The sequence below is a fragment of the Acipenser ruthenus genome, unplaced genomic scaffold (genome assembly GCF_902713425.1).
Source record: "Acipenser ruthenus unplaced genomic scaffold, fAciRut3.2 maternal haplotype, whole genome shotgun sequence".
NCBI classification, from domain to species: Eukaryota; Metazoa; Chordata; class Actinopteri; order Acipenseriformes; family Acipenseridae; genus Acipenser; species Acipenser ruthenus.
Window position 1 is genome coordinate 31 of NW_026708700.1, and position 24334 is coordinate 24364.

Consider the following 24334-nt stretch of genomic DNA (forward strand, 5'->3'; position numbering starts at 1 on the left):
ATATATAGTAATGACTTGGTAAGAATGGAAGTGTGAAACAGGCGTTCTTCAAAAGCAGCAATCACTTTTATTTTGCATTAAAGAACAGGCTACATACTTCTTAGCAAGACAGGTTACTTCTCCAACTCTCCACTCCTGTCTAGCATGCAAGCTGCCTCTTACAGCCCACAACCCCTACAACATTGCAGGATAACCACGACCAATCAGTGGCCACTATCAGCCCCACTCCCCCTGGCTCCTGCAAGGTACATATAATGATCCTGCAAGGTTGCACCAATAATCCAGTATAGGAGAACAGTGTCTGCAGCAGGGTAAGCGCTCCTACACATGGGAAGCACGGTCGCAGACCATGCAACTTTGCTCTGCAAAGCACTTCAAGCACAGACGCATGCACAAAGTCCCAGTGACAGCCTTTTGTTACAATATATATTATTCGTGATTGTATTAGAGGCTCATATATCATCATTTGATCCTCGACTACCTTTTTTCTATACGGTCTCCTTTTCCAAACATAGATGAAAAAATTATGATTTTAAAATGTTGACTGCATCAGGATATACAACATAAAAGCTTGGCTGTTGAATAATTAACTGGAATGTCATTGAGTAAAACAGAAATATATTGGGGAAAAGAGATACAGACGTTTCAGCAGTTTAATATTAGTTAATGTTTTTTATTAACATTTATTATCAGTAAACTAAAGGGGAGGTATTAACACTGTTGTAGAACAATCTTTTCTGAATTTGCTGTGGGACAAATTAATAAATGAAGTGTTTCTCCACTGCAGTGTCAGCAAATGTTATTACTGTATTTATATAAACCTTTATAGAAACAAAAGAGAAATATTTTCAGTAGAATAAGATTTTGTTTAACAAATCTAAAACAACACAATGATAATACCAGTATTTGATGTTTTTCAGTTCAAATACCTTATACAAAGGATGCAAAAAATGCACACCATTTCATCAAAAAACAAGTTCTGTTATATTATACAGCAGAGAAAATGCCTTGGAAAGGGCTCATCTCAGCCAGTTAAAGTATGTTCTGGGTTTCACAGTTTAACCTTGTGAGGAGAGTGACACTGATAATATATAAGTGCTTGTGCCGTAATACTTTCCTAAAATAATAATTCACTTTGAGAGACTTTGACTATAGTTCAGATTGCCATCACATTATAAAACAGCAATACAAAAATGAACGCCTAAATATTAGAAATGTTCTCGTTAATTCTCCCTATTGTGCAATGATACGTACATAAAAAATCCAATAAAATATCATAATATACAAATACAGAATACAAATATGTTCTAAATGTTTTACATGTATGTGTTTAGTCTTTGACCAGGTAATCAACCTGGCAACACCTGAGAAAATAAAGGCAGCTTGTATTGGTTGCCAACAGGCCCTTATACATTGATTCGAGTGAAAAAAGACAACCCATTCTTCACAAAAATAATTTATTTTAACACATTTTTCCATTATTCTTATTTTTTATTTTAGCTTTTCTCTTCATATTTTTTAGTAAACAAAAAAGCACAAACAAAATCTCAACGTGTTTCGACAGAGTCTTAATCATGAGTAAACTTAATTTGATACAGAGGAACACCCCTTTTTTTTTACACTCAATTCTCCACAGGCGATTAATCACCTTTACGTCACAAACCTTCAATTGACAATCAGAACAATCAAAAACAACTGAAATTAATAAGTAATTAGGTACAGAAATGACAACAGAAGGCAGAAGACCATACTTTTTATATTATTTTAAACACTCAATCTGTACGTCAACACAAAACTTTTCATTCCACTAAATATTCTTTTACTAAGTTACTTTTTTCTTTTACTCTGCAACTTGAATAATGAACAGAGGTATATACTGTATACATACAAACATACATTCTACAAAAAATACCCATATTTAAAGTCTTCATTAAGGCCATGTGGTGGAACAGAATTAAAAAAAAATATCACAAAAGTTTCCCTTCTCAAGAGTTGTTTGTCAACTGAGCCATCTCTTAAAAGGTGATTAATAACCTGTGGAAAATTGAGTGTATAAAAAAAGGGGTGTTCCTCTGTATCAAATTAAGTCTACTCATGAATAAGACGAAACGCGTTGAGATTTTGTTTGTGCTTTTTTGTTTTCTAAAAAATATTTGAAGAGAAAAGCTCAAATAAAAAATAAGAATAATGGGAACAATTTGTTAAAATTGGTAAAATTCAGCGCAATAGACAATGCAGCCATGCTCCAGTCACAAAAGCTATCCCTACTATCAACACATTAATATCCATAATTCTATTTATTTAACAGTTGGCATTTAAAAACTTTAGACATGTAGTTGTTACATGTCTTGCATCCCTAAAAAATAAAAAAATAAACATTTTTAAAATCATTACTGAATTAAACAATTTACCAGCGTTGAAAAATCTATATGTAGCGATCAATTATATACAGTGCCTTGCGAAAGTATTCGGCCCCCTTGAACTTTGCGACCTTTTGCCACATTTCAGGCTTCAAACATAAAGATATGAAACTGTAATTTTTTTGTGAAGAATCAACAACAAGTGGGACACAATCATGAAGTGGAACGAATTTATTGGATATTTCAAACTTTTTTAACAATAAAAAACTGAAAAATTGGGCGTGCAAAATTATTCAGCCCCCTTAAGTTAATACTTTGTAGCGCCACCTTTTGCTGCGATTACAGCTGTAAGTCGCTTGGGGTATGTCTCTATCAGTTTTGCACATCGAGAGACTGAAATTTTTGCCCATTCCTCCTTGCAAAACAGCTCGAGCTCAGTGAGGTTGGATGGAGAGCATTTGTGAACAGCAGTTTTCAGTTCTTTCCACAGATTCTCGATTGGATTCAGGTCTGGACTTTGACTTGGCCATTCTAACACCTGGATATGTTTATTTGTGAACCATTCCATTGTAGATTTTGCTTTCTGTTTTGGATCATTGTCTTGTTGGAAGACAAATCTCCGTCCCAGTCTCAGGTCTTTTGCAGACTCCATCAGGTTTTCTTCCAGAATGGTCCTGTATTTGGCTCCATCCATCTTCCCATCAATTTTAACCATCTTCCCTGTCCCTGCTGAAGAAAAGCAGGCCCAAACCATGATGCTGCCACCACCATGTTTGACAGTGGGGATGGTGTGTTCAGGGTGATGAGCTGTGTTGCTTTTACGCCAAACATAACGTTTTGCATTGTTGCCAAAAAGTTCGATTTTGGTTTCATCTGACCAGAGCACCTTCTTCCACATGTTTGGTGTGTCTCCCAGGTGGCTTGTGGCAAACTGTAAACAACACTTTTTATGGATATCTTTAAGAAATGGCTGTCTTCTTGCCACTCTTCATAAAGGCCAGATTTGTGCAGTATACGACTGATTGTTGTCCTATGGACAGAGTCTCCCACCTCAGCTGTAGATCTCTGCAGTTCATCCAGAGTGATCATGGGCCTCTTGGCTGCATCTCTGATCAGTCTTCTCCTTGTATGAGCTGAAAGTTTAGAGGGACGGCCAGGTCTTGGTAGATTTGCAGTGGTCTGATACTCCTTCCATTTCAATATTATCGCTTGCACAGTGCTCCTTGGGATGTTTAAAGCTTGGGAAATCTTTTTGTATCAAATCCGGCTTTAAACTTCTCCACAACAGTATATCGGACCTGCCTGGTGTGTTCCTTGTTCTTCATGATGCTCTCTGCGCTTTAAACGGACCTCTGAGACTATCACAGTGCAGGTGCAATTATACGGAGACTTGATTACACACAGGTGGATTCTATTTATCATCATTAGTCATTTAGGTCAACATTGGATCATTCAGAGATCCTCACTGAACTTCTGGAGAGAGTTTGCTGCACTGAAAGTAAAGGGGCTGAATAATTTTGCACGCCCAATTTTTTCAGTTTTTTATTTGTTAAAAAAGTTTGAAATATCCAATAAATTTCGTTCCACTTCATGATTGTGTCCCACTTGTTGTTGATTCTTCACAAAAAATTACAGTTTCATATCTTTATGTTTGAAGCCTGAAATGTGGCAAAAGGTCGCAAAGTTCAAGGGGGCCGAATACTTTCGCAAGGCACTGTATATATATATACACACACACACACACACACACACAGTATATATAGCACTGTATTCATCCTATTTTTTCCTTTTCAAGCTCAAGTAAAAAACGTTTGTGTTTTTGCTTTCGTCACTTAGTTTAGGTTTATCAGAGGTACATGAATTAAAACTGTACCTCTAAACCTAAGTGAATTCATGCAAATCATGAAGGATTGCCATACAATTTAACATAATTAAACAAAGCAACGTCTTTCTCTTAACTTAGCAATAACTGAACTATGCAATTTTACAGGAATATAAACAAACAAACAATGCATAAAAAATAAGTTTATTTCAGAGATAGTCTCGTTTAGAAAATCTGGAACCTGGTTGCCGGTCTGAAAAGTAACTGGAATCTCTGTACTTGTTCAGATTAGCCTGGCCTAAATTAATCACATTTCAAGACATTCATTTTCAAGATCTCTAATGAGTTTTTGTTTTCTTGGGAAACTACAAAATAATTAATTTACTAAATTGATCTGAGTGGAATGGAACTGCTGATTGAAGAAATTCAGAGACTGACAGATGACAGTTATAGTAAAAGGCTGTTTTATGAGATAAGAAACAGGTTTGCCCTTTGTGCCAATTGTGCTGCACTGTGTGTTGGTTTTGTGATGTGGAAGCCGAGGGCTTAGGACCACCATACTCCTTTCATGTGTGACTTAAACTGGATTTGAAGTCAAGCATTCAGAGATGTAGTGTGTGTGTATTACCAACACACCTATTTCCATTAATATTCTGCATTTTGACAGGTTTGGTAAACTTAATTTGTTGACTCTAAAACAAGTATGTCGGTACATCACGCGCCATTAGAAAATAAGAGCCGAACTGTACATGTAAAAATGTAAGTCTGACATACCTATATACTCAACAACAGACAAAGGATAACAGTTAGATGTATGTGTGACATACACAATATGTAAGCCCCACTATATTCCACAGCAGGGAATAATAAGGCAAACAAATTAGTTTAAATAGTATTAGTGATGTGTAATTTTTCAATAACGTCAGGACATGTGATGCAAGCTAACTGCAGTCTGTATTACTTCTTCGTCTTCGCTGACAGCAGTGTCCAGGTCCTTGTCTTTGCGCTCCACTTGTTGTTCTTTCACAAATTCCTTCTGTATCCTCTCCAGCTCCAGCAGCTCGGCTGTCAGCCTCTACATGTGAAACTCTCGTCTGTTCTTCAGCAGCTCATAGGAAGGGATTCATATCATTAAATGCTATGTTCATTAGTTTCCTAAAGACAGAAGATACAGAGAAAACAAAATGCCACTGATGAAACAAATGCAAAGTTAAAGGACCTGGAACTCTGCATTTTTCCCCCTTTCAAAAAATACACAAATAAATAAATAAAAAATAAAGTATGGCCTGCCAAAATTAAATTCATAAAAAGACACAAAAAGACAAACATACACACTTGAGAAACAATGCAGTTTTTTTTTTAATTTAGTCGTTGCCAATTATTTTTATTATTTTCTCCCCAATTTGGAATGGCCGAAGCGTGTGCCGTCAGCCGACCCCTTTTTTTCACACTGCGGACTCGCCATGCAGCCACCCAAGAGCTACAGCGTCGGAGGACAACGCAGCTCTCGGGCAGCTTACAGGCAAGCCTGCAGGCGCCCGGCCAGACTACAGGGGTCGCTGGTGCGCGGTGAGCCGATGACGCCCTGGCCGACCTAACCCTCCCTCCCCCCGGGCGGCGCTCGGCCAATTGAGCGTCGCCCCCTGGAAGCTCCTGTCCTCGGTCGGCAAAGGAATAGTCTGGACTCGAACTCGCGACGTCCAGCCTATAGGGCACATCCTGCACTCCACGTGGAGCGCCTTTACTGGATGCGCCTCTCGGGAGCCCCACACAGTTCTAACAGGAACAAAAAATTTAAGTCTGACATACAAAGTTGTTACTTGCTAATTTTATAACATAATTGTTTAGATATTGAACCCATTAACTTCTACAGTGTATCAATCTTCAGGTGGTCCAAATCAGTCAATGGCACCCTGTCTCTTCACAGCCGGCACTGCCTGGATTCTTGTCTAATACTGAAGCATGACTGGCTGCATCTAAATGAAGTGTGTTTGTATTTCAGGTTTAGTGGCTGGGCAGAGGAGAAACATGGTGATTGGATCAATAATTCCAATGAAAAGGCTTTGAAAACTAAATGGAAACATATTTCTGCTGCTTTTACAGTCATTGTGAGAAAGCTCTGCCAAATTATTATCATATAATCCCAGTTATTTCACTGAAAAACAAGAGAAAGCAGACTGATTGATCCAGTTCCGTGCTACAGTATAACAGAAAATAAATGTTTTCAGTAAATAAAAGGCAACAGAACCTTGGAATTATTCATCCTTAAGATAACTTATTTTTACTAAGACCAAATGGCAAGAAAATCTGTTTTTAATAGGATCTTAAACGGCTGGTTTCACAAACTACACTTAGTACTAATCTTGGACTACCTTACATAAGATGACGCCTGCCATTACAAAATAAGAGCCATGACCTACGATAAACAGTATGTACATATAAAAATGTAAGTCTGACATACCTATATACTCAACAACAGACAGAGGATAACAGTTAGATGTATGTGTGACATACACAGTATGTAAGCCGCACTATATTCCACAGCAGGGAATAATAAAGCAAACAAATTAGTTTAAATAGTATCAGTGATGTGTAATTTTTCAATAACGTCAGGACATGTGATACAAGCTAACTGCAGTCTGTATTACTTCTTCGTCTTCGCTGACAGCAGTGTCCAGGTCCTTGTCTTTGCGCTCCACTTGTTGTTCTTTCACAAACTCCTCCTGTATTCTCTCCAGCTCCAGCAGCTCGGCTGTCAGCCTCTCCATGTGAAACTCTCGTCTGTTCTTCAGCAGCTTCATAGGGAAGGGGTTCATATCATTAAACGCTATGGTCATTAGTTTCCTAAAGACAGAAGATACAGAGAAAACAAAATGCCACTGATGAAACAACTGCAAAGTTAAAGGACCTGGAACTCTGCATTTTTCCCTTTCAAAAAATACATAAAGTTAAAAGCATGGCCACTGGAGTGAGTGAGATGAGTGTGAACTGTTTATACAGTCTGTGATTGACAGCAACTGGTCTGATGCGTCTGCTGTACATTATCATCATCCTCATTCTGCCTCACCTGCCATCAGAGATAGTTTTGGTGAAAAAACGGAGGTATGGTAGATTTCCAGATTGTCGTGAATTTTTAGAATGTCCTCTTCATTGTACTTAAAGAGGGCCAGTGCATAGCGAAATATCACCTGGAAACAGAAAGAAGGAAATACTGTTCAGGTTAAAAAAGAAGGATACTTTCGCTCATCAAGTCGTCACTGGACTGAGCCCTTTTATAATTAATTATATTTTACTTATTTCCATGTTTTTCATTTTTACTCTATATAACTCTCTAAAATGTCATTACTATAATTTTAAATAATTGGATAAGCTGTTACAATGTAAGTGTGACACACTGTGCACATGTTTGCAAGTTAAGACAATTTTTCTCAACAATTTGTGCTGAAAAATGTATTAAGCACGTTTCAACACAGTTGGGTAAGTGTGGGTGGTGTGGGTAGTGTTGGTGGTGGGGGGGTGGGTATTAAAGGATCAATTACTAACACAGCCGGCGCTGTACCTTTGTGCCCTCATAGAGGAAAGCGTCCCACACTCTGAGCAGGATGTCGCTGACCAGGCTTTCCACGAAGACCACCAGGAACCAGTTGAAGGTGATGAGGGAATGATCGACGCTGTGCTCCTTGAAGTGGGCCGTCAGGCGAGGCATCTTCTCAGCAAGAAAGTCACGGAACACCCTCTGATCAGCCTGCAAGGAACAAAGAGCTCTGCTTAGAGTAGCAGGAGTTGCTCAGCTGTTAGAATAAATAGGGACTATGACTGCCTGAATTAGCACATCCACAGTACTTACTGGTGAAGCAAAGGGGATAGCATTAAAACTCAGCTATAGGCTGACGAGCAATGCCACAAATATTTTAACATTTTCTTAGTAATAACGGAGAGACATGGACCAAATTAGCCAATTTCCATAACAGGTGCCTTTGGAAAATAGGCAAAAACTGGTCAAACAAAATCTCAAATAAAGACCTCCACGAGAAGACCAAATCATCACAGATACAAAAAGAAGAAGACTGAGGTGTATAGGCCACGTACTCAGGATAGAACAAACCCATATCCAGAAGGTAGCTCTACAATGGATACCGCAAGGGAAAAGAAAATGAGGCACAGAAAGTTGCCTAAGATCGAGATGGGTGGCAAGGGCTTGTTGCGTCCTTGTGTCCCTGGAGGGAAGAAGAGGGTTCACTGATTTGAAATCAGTTGTTGTACATACTGTACCTGAGAGGCAGTGTGAGGGTTTTGCTGTAGTAGTCTTGTGGCATTATGATTTCAACAACAGCCACCAGACACCAGAAGCATCCTCTTCATCCTTCAGAACTAAAAGTGCAATAGCTGCCAACCTGCAAGAGGAAACACACACACCACATGACTCCACTGGAAGTGTGCTGCTAATATTCAGAAGAAAAGGGGGACACATAGGTGTGCCAAGCCACATTTTTACACATTTTAGGCCCTATTTTGAAATAAATTTTCAGAGGAATAAATACATTTGATGTATGAAACTAGCAAGAAATTATGTAAATTATACACTTATTTGTATTTATTATTATTTTATTTCTTAGCAGACGCCCTTATCCAGAGTGACTTACAGTCGTAGACAAAAATACATTTCAAGAATCAGTACAAGTATTAATACAATTAAGAGCAAGATAAAAATATAATCATTTCGGTTCTAGCAAGTACAAGTATATATGACAAAATACGATTCAATAACGGAACAGATAACAGTGTCAGTGATAGTTACATCAGGATATAATTAAATACAAAATACTACATTTAAATGACACTCGACAGATTACAGTACTCTAAAGTACAGGGTTAAATGCAGTAAAATAGGGAGCAGATAAGAGCAAGTAAAGTGCATTTAAGGAAGAGTGATAAGTGTCCAGATGGAAAAGAGGAGTTTCTACAGGTGCTGTCTGAAGAGGTGAGTCTTGAGGAGGCGCCGAAGATGGTCAGGGACTGGCCATCGTATTATTTTTAATCTGCCTGAATATGGCCACTCGTGCTTTCCACCACAGTTGTCTTTACAGTTGGTAGAATATTAAAGAACATATCTGGGCCAGTATATTTGTGATTCCAGGAAAAAGATATATTGTACAGGGGAGGGATGAGTAGCTAAGAATATACAACACAGTTAACAACCACTAGGTGTCATAATTTTTCAAATATTTCTTAACTCAATAAATAAACACTGTTTGCATGTGTATTCTTATTGCTATTTATAATACAACAACACATTGCTCTAGTATAGTCTCCTGGCATAGCTACCTCCAACGAAGTGCTCTAAAATGTTAAACACCGTAATGCTGCATTACCTGTGGCACTGCTTACCGGTAATAGGCATTATTCTCTGTTTTAGAAAAGGATAAGTTATGCTAGTCCACGTCCAAGAAGTACAAGAAAAGTGTTTTGTTTTTTTTGGCAACACCTTTTACTACTTAAAATGAGCGAATGGCATTAAGAACTTTCAATACAAAAGGTACAGTACCGGTTGAGGCCCTGGCAGTAGCCGATGGTGGGGTTTTGCCAGGAGAAGGCTAGCAGAATGCGCTGCAGCTTTTGGACTGCGTCGGAGGTGGGCGAGGAGAAGTGCTTATTGCTGGTGAGGGTGCGGTGCAGGTCCAGCCTGATCTGCCGCGAGGCCGGGTGCTCCGACACCTCGCAGTGCTTCCTCAGCTCCTGGTAGCGATTGGGATTCCGCTTCCTATAGACCTGCGTCCGTGTCCTCACGATCCAGCGCCACACCTTCTCCCGGTACTCCACAGGGATCCCACACCGGATCAGGCCCTTCAGCTCCGGGGAGGGAGCCAGCTGGTCCAAGGGACGGCTGGCCAGGTAGTTAGCCCACCTGGTCCGCAAGGGCTTGTCCACCATCTCATTGTTGCGCAGGTTGTTGGAACGGATCTCCAGGGCCTGGATTTTGGCCAGGAGCTTCACGTCCTCTACTTCATAATCAGGAATGGTCTTGAATCCATAGTCGTCATACTCACTGGGAAGGAACAGAAAGTTAAACAAGGATGTTGGTAACATGCAGTATTCACATATTCCCTAAATTATCATACAACATTGTATAGTAGGTGCATGGCTCCAGGTTTTGTGATTTAGTTATGTGTAATGAACCTCTATGTTAAGTTGTACTGTTATATTTCTAATCAGTCAGCAGCAGTGTGGAGTAGTGGTTTAGGTCTCTGGATTCTTGACCGTAGGGTCGTGGGTTCAATCCCCGGTTGGGGACACTGTTGCTGTACCCTTGAGCAAGGTACTTTACCTAGATTGCTCCAGTAAAAACCCAACTGTATAAATGGGCAATTGTATGTAAAAAATAATGTGTTAAAAAATAATATAATTGTATGTAAAAATAATGTGATATCTTGTAACAATTGTAAGTCGCCCTGGATAAGGGTGTCCTGCTAAGAAATAGATAATAATAATAATAATAATAATAATAATAATAATAATAATAATCAGTCCCCTCTGCCAGCGTATTCCTCCCCAACGCTGCAGGAGAGCATTGAGTTAGTTAGTTGAGTTGGAACAGTTGGCGGAGAGAGACAAAGGGAGAGAAGGGAGTGGGCTGAAGTTTGACGGTTAGGAGGAGGTAAATGTGTTTGGAAGCCAGTACAAGAACCAGGAAAGGGTTATGTGTAAATGGTATGTGTGCCTGAAACTAACCTGCCTAGGGTTATGTATAAGGCCCTGTGTAAATCGAGATTTCACGAACTGCGCAAGAAATTGCGAACTTAGCCCAATACTGTGATTTTTTTCAATATTCTTATAATTATTATTTGTATTTCATATGATGGAGGTAAGCTATTCTGTATGTCCTGCAATGTTACTGCAAATCATCTCTTGACAGGCATTTAGATTCAAGTATTCACTGAAAGAGAAAGGCGGAAATCCAAGAAACCAAAAACGTGAACTTCCATGTTCCAAAAGTCCACTGAAAACCGTGAAGCACGAAACACATTACATTTTGACCTGACAGGGGTGTTGTTTGCGCAAATATCCCTCTTGAAAAACTGGACAACCAAAAGTTATGTAATTTCTTCATACTGAGTGTAGCAAATGGTGGAGTGATTCCTTCATCAGCCCAGCTGAGACGTGAATACTTACCTAAAGTTACCGACTATCACAAGCAGGAGATTATGGAATTAGTAAAACGTCTGGTTGCTTGTCAATGGTCACTGACGAGTCGACTGATGCCCAATAGCAATATGTGTTTCACATTGTATTTGTTTTGCAGGGCCTAAATGGTGAACATGCCATCTGACATAGAACTGAAAGCTGTCCTTGCAGATACACTTTACCTACAGGCTGTTAATGACAACACCATTTCACAAGCTATTGTAAAGTGCTTGAATAACTTTGACGTTGATTTTGAGGATGTCAGTGCATTTATCAATCTATTTGCTGTATAAAAAAATAATAATAATCTGTACACATAATTTATAAAATAGTTCTGTGCACAATCTGCAAAAATACGACACTTTACCTGTGATACTGCCTTGAATTAAAAAAAACAAAACACACACACTATTTTCACAGGGCCTTATGTATGAACAAAGGATCCTGGAGTTTTCTAAATAAGCTGTAGACTTGCTGCAGCCTCTGACTGCTTTTTGGGCATATATACACCTTCACTGCCTAACATCAACCCTTATATATGGTCCTGGAATTGCAGTGTTTATTGACGCACATTGCTCTTTATGTGGTTGGTTAGGGAGCAGTTCAAAAATAGGAAGTGCATATAATTTGCGCTTCTGTTCTAAACAGACCATGCAACAAAACAAAAAGATCTTTTGTTTTGTTTTGTTTTAAGGAAGTGACATAAACAAAATATATATTTTTTTCAATTATTAAATTATCACATTAAAAGAGCAGGGCACATGACATAGAAAATCATAGACAGCAAAGCCCAGAAACTACTGTAAGTTCCAGCTCTTTTTTGGCTTTTCATTTGCGCACCTATTAGATCACAATTGCAACAAACCAACATTAACATTTTGATCCTTTGCTTGTTTTGGTATTTCAGGTCGGGATATGAGGGTATTATATGAAAATGGAACTGGTGTAGCTTGCAATCACATCATCAGTTTAGCAATAGAATTGCATTTTAAATATTTTAATATACTTAGTAACAAAAAAACAAGAAAGTAACCGGGGGAAAAAAGTTTTCACTGTGAAACCCCGGTATGGAAATGTCAGTACTGTCTTACCTGACAGGGTTGAGTTTAAAGACATCCTTCTTGTCTCCCTGCAGTGCGTCCTCAATGAGCCTTTTCACCATCTCCTGCTGACTGCTGTCCAGCCCTTTGCTCTCCTGCAGCCTGCGCAGCACGACCAGGTACTTGCTCTCAATCTGGCAGTTTTTGGCCTCCAGGTAGGCACACTAGCAACACAAAAGAGAGGTTTAGGGTAGGATTAAAACAAAACACAGCAGCTGGTGAAAGCAATAACCCTCCCACAACCTCCCACTCATTTCCAAGATAGGGCAGTCCAAAGGCAGAGGGTTTCTACACCCTGTTACTTTTTAACTGGGTTGAACTTGTTTATTAAAATGTAAAAATGAACCTAGTACATTTCCAAATAACTAATTTTACAGTTCTGATGGAGCCATTCCAATTATAATCTTGCTTCTGCTCTTAAATTAATTTTATTTAAAAATCCTCTTCGCTGCAGTGTCACTTGTTCCCTTGTGCTGCTTATATTAATTACAAGACTGCTATTTCCTACAGTGCAATATGTGTGTCACCCGAGTGCTTATGGACACTGTGGCTGTGAAGGGTCATTTCTTTGAAAGTTAAACTGTTGTGTACAATACATGTTTTTTTTCAATTACGATTCGGAAATCAAAGCGTTTATGTTTTTTGGCAATTTTAGCAGTTTAGCATAACCTGCAACTGAAATTATATTTATTTATTTATTTTTACAATTTTTGCTTTAAACCAGAGTCACCCTGGTATCAAATGTGATACCTATTAATTCAAGTGCTCCCAGAAATCCTGAAACAACTCTACTGTAGTACAATAGTTTTTCATGTCACAAAAATGGTCTGATTCTAAATATATCTAAAATAATTTAAAACCATTGCCAATCAGACCAGATAGATAAAACATCTAATTTGCTGCAACCATACCAGCCAGTAGCTGTTTCATTGCACAGTGCACTCAGGGGATATCACTATATGGAGCCATGACGCAGGCACTAGGACAGATCAAGCACTGATACAGAAACAGCTACAACTTGACCCACCCCAAAGAACACATTGGGGCCAACAAGATTAAACATTAATTTAATTTGCAAACCAGGCATTTGTGTTTTTTGTGAACAGTGCCCTACATTCACAGCACTGTACTTGTATTTAGAATTCACTACATATCTTTCCAATTTGCTTTCTGCATCTAGAGGAGACCTAGATTTGGAGATGAAAGGGAAACATCCCAATCAGTCTGATCTGTTCATTCTGGGAGACTGGAGCTGGCTCAGTTGCTAACTTCTCTGTGGTTTTAATTAGTAATGCATGAACACACCCGAGGTTGCTGACCAGGCTAACAGCCAGCCAGTCAGAACTACTATGACAGTCAACTAAGAAGAAGAAACAAGGAGGTGAAACCTAGCAGGAGTACAAAGAAAATTATAAAAATAAGGGAAGTACAGTATAAAATGAAAAAGAAAACCACAAATTACTAAAGAGAAACATAACAGAGGAAGTATCTCTGCAAAAAAAGCAAATAATTGACCAAAAATACTGACTGCCTATGTCTTTATTTATGCAGATACTAGACTACAATAACAAGGTAAGAAGGTATGTGGAGGAGTGGTTAGGGCTCTGGACTCTTGACCCGAGGGTTGTGGATTCATCCCAGGTGGGGAACACTGCTGCTGTAACCTTGAGCAAGGTACTTTACCTAGATTGCTCCAGTAAAAACCCAACTGTATAAATGGGTAACTGTATGTAAAAATAATGTGATATCTTGTAACAATTGTAAGTCGCCCTAGATAAGGGTGTCTGCTAAGAAATAAATAATAATAATAATAATAATTAAAAGTATATTAATAAACATGGTAAACCCAGGTAAATATTATAAATGCATTGTATAACCATGGGAAAAGCATGGGTAAAACTGCAGAAATACTGTGGTTAAACAGGAGGCCAAAGGAATGCTTTAAACTTTTAAAAAGTTACCTGGATGTGAAAATGATACAAAGTGAATCTAAAGTTGTTTTTTTATTTTGTTTTGTTTTTAGACTGTGTAAGAATAGTGCCCCAGTAGGTCACCAGCTTGCGTCACTACATTAGAACCACTTGCAATCCATGTGTCACTAAGCAGTTTGCTTTATCATAATGTACCAGCATGCTAGTTGTTCTATAATTTACTTTGGCTTCTTAGTGCAGACAGAGATGTCTCTAGGCGAAATCACAGATCTCATTGTGGTTTTGTGGTTAAAGCTATAAGAAAAAAGAAATAAACGAAACTCATTACTATTACTATTAATCTGGGGCCTACGCTATAAAAGCTGAAAATAAGAGTTTAGTATTAAATAAAGTCACTTATATATTAGCCTTACACAGTGACGATACTGCATTAAAGACTTGTAGGTAAGCATAATATATTTTTTGAACATATATGTTTTTTTCACAATGGTTAAATGGGTACAGATCTGTCACACAGCAAGCTGTAAAGCACATACCTTCATCAGGAGGCCCTTCTCCTCTTCTGAACTGTTTCCTCCACAGCTTAGTAAGCTGGTAGACTTCAGAGTTGAGGAACTTGTTTTGGGATCTTGTGCGCCTCTATATCGTCCTAGTAAACACAGTAAAAGAATGAAATCAGAACACAATCTGTGTTGTACTTAAAACATTTCTACTGTGAGCTCTACTTATTAAGAGCACAGGTTTGACCTAGTCCTGACTGATCACTGCTTTTCTTTGCTTTCATAATTGTACTCATTTGTACCCTATAAAACACTGTTTGAAAATCGCTGGGATATGTAAAAAAAAGTGTGGCTAACTAATGTCAATTAATACACTGTACAAAAACAATATACTTGTTTTGTTCTAATAACAAAGAATAGAAGAAAAAAATAGTTGGCCAACTGATCACGTGTCTGGAATGATTATTTGACTTTATATTAGTGGATTTAAGTTTTGCTAATAAGCAGATAACTCGTCTCCTAACTTTTGTCAGAGAGCAGTGTACCCCCTCATGCCTAGTAGCCTGGGGTTACACAGGGATCTTTTTTATTTTTATACAGTATGTTTATGTTATGATAATCATTTTTGCTGTTCATTGTAACATCACATCAACACTGTGCAAGCCTGACCTATACAGTACAAAATCACAGTAACGTGATACAAAGTACAGTCGAACCTGTCGTATCTGATCCTGTAAGATATGACACCATCATTACCCAATGGACCTGTGCCATGTGTGACTTACATATGCTGCTACCAACTGAATGGTACTGATGGAAACTGACCAATGCACATTTTATTATGGGTCTAAAACAGTAAATTCAGCTCTTAGCAGGTCAGAATTTGTACACGCTGTCACTTCACATAACTGCCCAGTTTAACCATAGTAAATAAAAGAAAAGTAAAGGATTCATAAAATTACTGTACTGTTAAAAAGCGTGCATCCTTGTTGTTGTTTATGTCTCCGGTTAACACACACACAATGTAAAAAAAACCTGTCAGATTACTTTGGCATACACTGAGAAAGCACATTAAGAACTGTTTGGAATGCTGTTTTGTAAACTGAGAAATACTGTACTTCAGTGCTTGTGCAGTCATTTTCACAGATTTTTTTGTATAGTATACATGCTGTTGGAAAACATTGAACAAGTATTGAATAGCAGGTTTGCTACGCATGAGGAACGACAGGGCTGTATTCATGTTATTTTTCTGAAAAGTGATTTAACATTGGATAGAAAAAACTGTTAGTTCCAAAAATGCAAGCACTGCTGTAATAGATGAAGGCTGGCTGTATACTCTGGGTATATAGATCTTGCACTGCATTGACTCCGAGCAAGCAAGAAATAATAGCAGCTTCATTGAGCAAATGGATGGTAGCAGAGAGCTGAGAAAAACACCAAGTTAACGTATATTTAACTATATTAAACAACCGCACATTAGAAGTAAATTGAAGGCAATATGGTAGAGAAGTTACCCTGAAGTTATGACAACTGAAAAGGATTCTTTTGTGTCAAAGCAAATTACTGGCCAGCAGCACAAGGTTGTACAAACAAGTCCTTTGACCTCCAGCCCTGACATGAAAGACGTTTTGCCCTTCGGGGAGTCCACTGTGGGGTATAAAACTAATTAAACAGGTTTTTGCATAGAATATACAGCTGGTTTATGAGGGGGTCATAAAGCTAGTCTTCAGGGGGATCTGGAAGGAGCCAGACACTTCAAAGGGGCTGATAAGAGATTTGTAGATTTGTATAAACTAATCAAGAGAAACTTGTTTTTTTCCTGATTGGAGTGCACATGGTACATAGTGACCGAATAATGTATTGTCCCTTTGCCATTGGTTGAGTGTTATAGGAAGAGGAGGAGAGATACACCTATGCAGAAGGGTAATTAATGTCATGTAAAAGATGTAACAACTGGTAATCGGTTCTATACTTGGACTGGTTTCCCTGCATGTATGAAATAAACTTAACACTGATTAAGAAATGGCGTCTCTGCAGTTTCTTAAGAAACATCGATACTCACGTTTTAAGTTACATCACATGCTGTGTCGTACTTTGGTGTTTTAGGCACACTGATGTACCTGACGTTGTTCATTTATAATGCCTCGACGTTAATAAAGAAACTACAATATACTAAAACGACTTCCTCTGAGATACAATATTAGTATATATTCGCTGGACCCCTGGACCGGTTCTACTATAAATGAATCATTCTTAGACTGGAGTGGCAAACAGTAATTGTGTGTCTGCTCCAATGCTAATAAAAGCTAGTTAAGATGTCATGTTTGTAATGCTTATTGGATGCAGAGAAGGTGCAGAATACCGTATGTGACACCCCAGCAGTGAAAACATGGATCAGTTACTTTACTGCTTTTTCACATCATGCAGGATTACATGGTGGTCAAACAAAACAAAAAAAAAAGAGTGTGGTTTTATCTGTGTTTCTTGAAACAAGAGTTGACGTACTTCCCAGTGGCTGTAATGTAAAAGTAACTTTTAAAATAACCTTGAGGTGCTCAATCTGCTCCTGCAGCCTGCAGAAGGTCTCTGTGCCCATGGAGTTGGCTACGGTACACTGGGGGTCAGCCATGCAGGCGGCCACCTGCTCGGAGAGCTTGAGGATGACTTCCTGCTTGGCGTTTGTTCTTCTCCATCATGAGCTGCACGTGCTGCTGCAGCTCATTCACTTGGCAGTCCTGCATGGCCAGCCGCTGCTCCAGCTCCTCCTTGTCTTTGAGCAGGGCCTCCAGGCGGCCGTCCAGGTCCGCGATACACCTCTCTTTGTGCCGCACCAGCTCCAGCCGCTCCTGCTCCCCTGCTGCTGCCAGGAACTGTTTGCTGGTCCTCTTCTCCTGCTGTGCTGCCTCCAGGGCCTTGTGAAGGAGTCGCACCAAGCTCCTGATTTCAAAACAAAAACACTATGGTCATTTACTCTTAAAGGTGAAGCTTCTTGAGCTGTGTTGGAGGTTCCTGTAACATAAATTATACTGTAGGTGGTCCCCTGAATAATGCACCTGTACTTTTCTTTGTAATCTGAACCAGGTGGGATCAGACCTGGTTCAGATTAGTGATTTGTTTGGAGTACTCATATTAAACTGTACCATACTAAAAATGCCTGGTATAGTATTTGTTTTAGGTTTTTGATTCTTGCATTTCCTGAAAAATCCTGTAATATCCCTTTGAATAAAAAAATACTGTTTTACTTATCATATAAGAACAGCTGTTAACATCATGCATTTAATTACAGTTATGGCTACAGGTAAATTCAAACTATTGGGCCCTCGGATTAGAATAGTCTACTGTACAATGCAATCTTCCCTAAAAAACAGCCTGTTTGCAGTATTTATTAGTAGTGCATATGAGAAAAGGCTCTGAAGCTCTGCCCTATATTATACGTCAATGGCCTTAAAACCAATTATCAGACATTATTATTATTACTATTTTGTTTATTTTGCAGACACCTTTATCCAAGGCGACTTACAGAGACTAGGGTGTGTGGAACTATACATCAGCTGCAGAGTCCACTTACAACAACGTCCCACCTGAAAGACACGGAGCATAAGGAGGTTAAGTGACTTGCTCAGGGTCACACAGTGAGTCAGTGGCTGAACTGGAATCTGAGCCGGGGGACCTCCTGATTACAAGCCCTTTTCTTTAACCACTGGACCACACAGCCTACTATTTCAATAACAATGTCCTTTTTTTAACCAATTATAAAAGATGAATTCAGTGAAGTGTTTTTTAGAAAAAGACCAGCAAAATGACTGAAAATTCTGCACACTGCTCTGCTGGTGGTCATTTTTCAAACCATTCAGGAGATCAGCTTAACTTGTGTGTTTTTTAACAGGCTCAAAAAAGACCTTGTTTTTTGCAGCTCTGTTCTTTGTACTCTGAAAGAAGAAAACAATGATAATGCAATTAAAAGTACCAAACACTGGAAATACTGTCCCAGTATTACAATAATAATGAGCAATGGTGTCTTGTAAAGTGGTTTCATAAGGTCCAGGATAACCGTGTCTTTAATCAAGACACAAAAAACTAATGATAAAATAAGTCAAAATGCACATGCACAATAAATTCTGTGCACAAATAAAGATTGTGTCTGTTGGTCTAATTTTAGATCAAATATACAGTTAGCTACAAACTCTTGCATGTTGCAGATCAGGTGCAATTTGAGCACCGCGTTAAAAGTCGTATGGGTTACTAACAGGAAACAAGGGAAGGCGGCGATGCAAGATTAAAGTTTATGTTTGGGAAGCAATAAAATATGCTTATTGAAGCTCATGAAAAATGTTAAAAGGAAGTTTTTGTGACCATACAGGCAAAAATGTAAGCTGTCTTTTTATCATCATAAGATACAGAGGAGTCATGAGCGAAAACACAGAATTGGGGGGCTCTATTGTGACTGTTTTAGATCTAGCCCTGCAGAGAAACAATCCCTGCACAGGGCACAAAATTACCCTTGACTTCCTGACTCACCCTGCACACCATGCACTCATGCCTTTACCAGCTGAGCCCCTCGAGGGCCCCAGAGATTTTGTATTTTAATACACTTGTACTGTATGTGTTGATGACAAAATAATAAAAAAAATTCTACATTGTAACCTTATGGATTCATAGGAACAGTAGTACAGCACAAGAGTTTCAGTTACAGACAATGAAGCAACAACAGACTCTCTTCACTGTTTCAAAAGTGCCCTTCAACCATATTTTACATACACAGCTACTATAGAACATCATACCACCATGTTTTTATAACAATTTGGATATCAGCAATACAGTTATCACACTTTTTAAAAAGCTCTCTACTGTTAGGTAATGCATGAGTTTATTCTGCTAAATGTGTTTGCCTTCACACCCAGTGACACCTAGCCAAAAGAGGAAAGAAAATGCACAGTTAAAGCAACCAATTTGTGGTCAGCATGCAGGTTTCTGACTTGCATAGAAAAAGAGTTAAGACATCACACAGTCAATACAGTAGATCAGTACTTTAATCAGTTTAGGCAAAATTGTTGCTGGTCTTGGATTTGAGTTTGTATTACTTTGTGTAACTGCTTGACTAAATCCACTGTTTCTGTCTTATGTTCGTTCATACCATGCTTATTTATAGATACAACATCATATTTAAATACTATCATACAACTTTATAAAGGTTTACCACTGTGTTTTTTGCACAGTATTTTTTTACAGTTTTCCCATGTTTTCCCCGTGATTAGACTGTTATTTTCCCACAGTGTACCCTGGCTTTCCATGTTTATTAATATGCTTTACCATACCTAGCTGGTCTTTACAATGCTGACCTATGCTGTACCACTATGCTTTATGATTTTACTATGGGAAACATTTATAAGGTTCAATCATTCATTGTACAAGTGCCTCACAAGGACATATTCTTTAATAACTCAGTTATCAGTTGTTATGTGCTTCAGTCACCCAAACCAAACATATACCTTTTGTGACTTGAGCTCCTCAGTGAGCGTGAACACCTCGTGCTGGAGTCTGGATAGTTTGTCCACGGGGCTACCCTCCTTTCCTGACACCACCTCCCCAGAAGGCTGAAGAGAACTGGTCATTTTCTTCTCCCTCTTGATCATGCTGCTTGATGGAGAACTCTTTCCTCCAGTCTTTGCTTCCTGCGCAGACTCGTTTTGTAACTGAAGAAAACTGAAGGAGCTGAAAGGACTGTAGGTGCTGGGGGTGTCAGGAGGTACAGGCGGTGCTGGAGGTGCTAGGAAAGAGAGCAAGCAAAGGAAAGCATTTGAAATGCATGAATATTTATTTTATATATATATATATATATATATATATATATATATATATATATATATATATATATATATATATATATATTTTTTTTTTATTTATTTTTTTTTGTTCTTAAACTTGCTGGGTTCTTTATTTTATTCTGGAGCCACCGACCTGACAATATACCCTTCATAATCATTAAACAAAAAAAAAGAAAATAATGATTATTTCTGCAATTCAATTTGGTTATAACACACAAAATCATCATAGAACCCCATAGTACCGATGTTAATTCTAGGGTGCCTAGCCAAAACTACAATTTGCTGCAAAAGAAAATAGTTGTTTAAAAAGAGCTGTTGTTTTCAATGAAAGGTGAAATTGTGAGCTATCAAGTGAGTTTTCTAAGGAAATTTTCTTAAAAAAAGGCTTTATTGACACTCATTCTTTATCTTATTAACAAGCTTTACTCCTGCATGGTTCACCTTTTAGGAACAGGAAACCTCTGCACATTTATAACAGCAGAAAGAGTTCTTACCCTGCATGAGAAGAATGTAATAGTTTTCAGAGCCACTGTGGTGGTCCCCGCATTGAACTGATCCAGACATGAACTAAGCAGAGACACAGACTTTGCAGGGCAGTTTCCTGTCAACTGAAGGAGGCACCTGTTGTTTCCCCCCAGTATCTGTGTCACAGGATCCTCACAGGGACAGTCTTGCGACTGCTGAATCTTGTCAAAGTTGAACACACTCCGCCTCAGCTCCTGAGCTGGCTTGTTTTCCACAGATATTGAGGACTGTGTTCCTGTAAGGCAAGGCAGAGGAAACACAAACTGACTTCTGAAGGCAAAGTACAGAGGGAAAACGAAACTAAATGCATTGAAACAAACACACACACACAAACTAAAGTAGTACACAACAAATAACAAAATCCAAAGCTCAACTGGTTGCTTCTCTTGCTTACAGGCAGCTGCCTGGATAGGGCTGACTAGTTTACATAATAGGTTTGAATAACTTCTGTAAATTTTCAAATACAAAATGACCTTAGGATAAAAAGCACATGTTGCTTCCCACTAGTGAAAACGTTGCTGTTATTAAATAGAAGACAAGGAATACATTTTGGTTACAAAATATTTGGTGCTAGCAAATCATGAGCAACTGACATTGCCCCAGCCATTGCCGTGATTTTGGTACTTACACTGTACGTAAGAGAGCCATTTAATTCAGTGTGCTTTCCCATTAAGAGGCACATAAAAACAAGGTATGCAGGTAGTGTCTTACTGTATCTCTGTGATGGGGTGCTTGAGGGGGAGCTTTTGCAGTGCATTTTGTTGCCAGGGGTCTGGCAGACAGGCTGCGGCTTCTCCGACTAGGCCCTTGGGGGTCTTTACTGCTGGGAGGAAGTCCTCTGTCCTTCCTGAAAAAGAGCACAAGCATCTCAACTGCCCATCCCTTCAAACAAAGTACACATTTCATACATATTCATTTATCATGTGGAAATGCCATTCTAATGTACTGTAATACATTTGTACTTACTTGCTGGACTTCATGGAGTAAATATAATTAAATGATTAGATATACAAATGTATTATTTGGTTCCATTCTCCGTATTTCCAAAAGCTGTAGATATATATATGTTTTAGTGAAATGAAAATGTCCTTCCCTGCACCTTTTGCTTGGGAAAGTTTCTGGCAACATTAGAGAGTCTCACTCACAACAGCTGTCAGAAACGGTGTTTGCGGGCTGTGTTGTTTAAGCTGCTGTCTTAAGAAAGTACAGGTTAAAAGTATACGTCATTCTTATACCAGAAGACACGAGTCAGCTGTAAATACTGGGTCTATTTTATTATACATACGGAGGTGCATATACATCTTGCCAGCTTTTAAACCTGTATACAGTACCTAGTCTAAAACAGCACCAGATCTAAAATACTGTAAGTCTACTGGGTGTTGTTAATAAAGAGTTCAGTGGTATTTAAATCTGGTGTTGTTAAGACATTTTTACAGCTTGTCTTGTGAGTAGTTTGGACAGGCAAAAGGACTGTAAAATATAAAAATTGACAATTTTATTATCACGGCATTATTAAAACAGCATTGGGAGGGAGCAATATTAACCCAATTTGGTTAACCTGAATCCAAGTATGAACCAAGTATTTCATTAACATACATTCCCCACCATGACTGTAAATTCATGACCATGACATAAGCATTATGAAATGGCAATGCAGTTTCCTGAAAAGTCCCAAGACAATAAATATTGCCACAGAATGTGTACACCTAGTTTAACCAAAATTAGATAGGTGTGACATACAGATGGACTGATAAACAGCCAGAGTCACCTCCACACAACGCTGTTGTTATAAAAATGGAAACAAGGCAGAAGATAACATCACAAAGTGAATCCCTGTCTAGTTACCATGTTTGTGTTCTCAGCAACTAAGCCTGCTTCAAGGCTTCAAACACAACAGAGCCGGTGAGTCATCGGCAGAAATGAGACTGTCTCACTGTGAACATTCTCAGCATGGGTATGGGGCAGAATTGAAATCACCCTTTTGTCATTTTGAGTTCTTTCCACCACACAGCACCAACATTCTCCTGTATGATCATCATTTTTGATTGTTTGAATTCATTAAGATATCTGACACCAGACACAATAAACAAAGTCCTGGTACTTTTGTTACCTCACCTAATTAAAGCATTGCATTTCTTGCTTCACATTACACCTCATGAAAATATCTTAGATATAATTACAATAAAGGGCAAAACATGAAAAAATATGTGGTGGTTACAAGAGTATAGCAACACTTTGTAAGCGTTTAGAATAAATAATTTAAATTGGGTTATTCCTACCCTGGAACCCTTTTCCCCATCAGATCACAAATTGAAGAACCCCACCCCACACACAATTTGGTTGACTTGAATTAAAACTGGGCTGTCAGTGAGCTTACCTTCCCAAGGTGCAGAAGGCAGCTGGCAGAGCTGTGTGGAGGTAGTGGAGGGCTCTGCAGGTATTTTCACCAGGCTGGTATTGTGCTGCCACCGTTTTATTTGCAGCTGCTGCAACCAATACAGCATGGCTTGGCTGTTTAATGCCTGTAAAACAAAAACAAAACAAACTAGATGGTAACTTTACAAGTAAAGTTGTGGGGCTTGCTTTATTGGGAAAGTGGTCAAAGTAGCTGATTTGTGTCAAAAGTCACATTGTTTATTAATTGTCTCATGCTTAGAATGTGCTAGAATTTGAAATTTCTCAAAGTTCTATGACAGTTAATTCAACAGTGGGAAGTAGCCTACTGAAAGAAGTAGATGCGGTTACTAAAACAGCTGTACCTCTTGATTGGTAGACGCCATTCCTGTTTTGATTTCATATTTGAATAGCTGAGAAGTAGAGGAAGATTTCATTTGCTCTAAGTAGTTGTCTAACTTGTTGGGAAAGTGGTCAAAATGGCAGTTTATAAAAAGTTAGAGAAAATTTTAGTTGGTGCGGTTACTAAAACAGGTGTACCTCTTGATTGGTAAAAGTTATTTATGTTTTGATTTCAAATTTGAATAGCAGAGAAGTAGAGGAAGATGTCATACCCTCTAACTTTTTGTCTAGCTTGTTGGGAAAGTGGTCAAAATTTCAGTTGTTTATAAAAAGTTAGAGAACATTTTAGTTGA

At 38.6% G+C, this 24334-nt stretch overlaps 1 pseudogene; it reads right to left on the reverse strand.

Moving 5' to 3' along the window:
* Window positions 1–5572: 5572 nt before the first annotated feature.
* Window positions 5573–20872, reverse strand: LOC117403091 (TBC1 domain family member 2A-like; annotated as a pseudogene).
* Between the last annotated feature and the right edge of the window lie 3462 nt (window positions 20873–24334).